Source organism: Vigna unguiculata, unplaced genomic scaffold (genome assembly GCF_037176805.1).
Source record: "Vigna unguiculata cultivar grain cowpea cultivar isolate G323 ecotype 2 unplaced genomic scaffold, ASM3717680v1 ptg000099l, whole genome shotgun sequence".
NCBI lineage: Eukaryota > Viridiplantae > Streptophyta > Magnoliopsida > Fabales > Fabaceae > Vigna > Vigna unguiculata.
The window spans coordinates 37,501-40,000 of record NW_028196741.1 but is presented as its reverse complement, the minus strand read 5'-3'; positions in this window follow the sequence as shown (position 1 = coordinate 40,000).

Genomic DNA, 2,500 nt, shown 5'->3' with positions numbered 1-2,500 from the left:
CCAGTGTCATCCCCCCAAGTTGCCTTGTTCGCAGTTTGGCCTAGTTCACTCTTTTCCAGTGTCATCCCCCCAAGTTGTCGTTGCCAACAACCCAAGAGTCCATAGTATTCGGAGTTCTAGCGGGGCCTCCCCTTGCTTCCAACAACCCAAGAGTCCATAGTATTCGGAGTTCTAGCGGGGCCTCCCCTTGCTTCCAACAACCCAAGAGTCCGTAGTATTCGGAGTTCTAGCGGGACCTCCCCTTGCTTCCAACAACCCAAGAGTCCATAGTATTCGGAGTTCTAGCGGGGCCTCCCCTTGCTTCCAACAACCCAAGAGTCCGTAGTATTCGGAGTTCTAGCGGGGCCTCCCGTTGCTTCCAACAACCCAAGAGTCCATAGTATTCGGAGTTCTCGCGTGGCCTCCCATTGATTCAAACAACCCAAAAGTCCATCTTCTTCGCAGTTCAACATCGCCTCCCTCGTTTCCAACAGGCCCAAAGGTCGTCTTCTTCGCAGATCCACGAAGAGCTCATCACGATTTGCCACATTCCATTTCCCACGGGTTGTCAACAACACTTTCTCACACTTCCCGCAATCGAGTACGTGCATGACATGCCAAAGCACATCTTATTTGCCTTCCATCGCACTCAAGACGACGGGTTGTGGAAGAACGATATTGCTCACAACAAGTTCAAGGACAACGTCTCAATCAAGGGACACAACCGAATTATGTTAACTGGGTCGCTAAAGTAAACCCGAGTTCATATAATGCACCGCATCCAAAAGAACTAGCCACAACACGTGCATCACTGAGATGTTTCACTAGATGGAACACGTGCGTGACATTAGGATCCTCCAACACCTCTTCGTGATGGAAAGATAGAATTCGAAGCAACCACAGAAGTACCGTCTAGTGGGTAGGCAACACAGGGACTGATCAACCAATATCACCCAAGGCAACGGGTGAAAATGGAAGAGATGCATGCTTGACCGTTCGATACGCAAGGCATGGAGCCAGCCAGCAAGTGCATCTCGATTACAACTCACACACCCTCACGTTCGCAAGACACCACACCACAAGACGGTCCACCCCCCACCTACCATGGGCAAGCAAGCAAATGGAAACATCAAGTGACGCATGGTCAAGCATCGCTAGGCATGAAAATAACTTTCCACAATATCCGAGGGACTAGCTGCCGAGCTAACCAACGATCAGTGACGACCGTGTGTTGGTATTAATAAAGCTCAACAACTATGAAGAGGCTAGTTGTGCCATGATAAACATGCTAACGCACGCACCACGTGAGGGGGGAGGCCTCATCAAGCTCCCTTTAAAACCTGCCAGTGTGGAGCTGGCCGGCTCAAGGAGCACTCCCCCCCTATAAGAGGTTAATATGCAAAAGGCAAAATTGTACAAGTAGATACACTTTTTTTGAGCAGACATAAGTCCATATCTCGGGCTACACTTCGAATTTTGATGCGATTTTTTGCAGTAATTCGTAGAATAATGGTATCTCCTTGCTCACCAAATTTCATAATTTTTCTCCAAGGGGAACTATTTTTTTTATTTTTTTTACTTACCGGGTATGTGTAAAATCGGGAAAAATAGAAAAGCACATGTAGACTTCGAATTTCGACCTCATTTTTTCCAGTCCACCACTAAACAATATCAGGAACCTCCCCACAAAATTTCATTCAGTTTGGCCAAGGTCTTAAATTTGACAAATTTTGGCACCAAGCTATCTAGTCGCGGTGCACCGACCAACTTGGCCAAGTGCAAAATGCATCCAATTCAAAACTTTTGTGCACCAACACTTTTACAGTACTCATTTGGGGACATTTGGAGGCCTTTCCAACCCTCACATCTCAAAAACCACGAATTTCATTTTTTCACAAAACTCCCCACCAAGCCTTCTAGCTATGCCGCGGTGCACCGCCAACATTGGCCATGTGCAAAACCCTCCGAACTCAAAACTTTCGTGCACCAAGAATTTCATGGTATTCATTTGGGGACATTTGGAGGCCTTTCCAACCCTCACATCTCAAAAACCACGAATTTCATTTTTTCACAAAACTCCCCACCAAGCCTTCTAGCTATGCCGCGGTGCACCGCCAACATTGGCCATGTGCAAAACCCTCCGAACTCAAAACTTTCGTGCACCAAGAATTTCATGGTATTCATTTGGGGGCATTTGGAGGCCTTTCCAACCCTCACATCTCAAAAACCACGAATTTCATTTTTTCACAAAACTCCCCACCAAGCCATTTAGCTATGCCGTGGTGCACCGCCAACCTTGCCCATGTGCAAAACCCAACCAACTCAAAACTTTCGTGCACCAAGACTTTCATGGTATTCATTTGGGGGCATTTGGAGGCCATTCCAACCCTCACATCTCAAAAACCACGAATTTCATTTTTTCACAAAACTCCCCACCAAGCCATTTAGCTATGCCGTGGTGCACCGACCAACTTGGCCATGTGCAAAACCCAACCAACTCAAAACTTTCGTGCACCAAGAC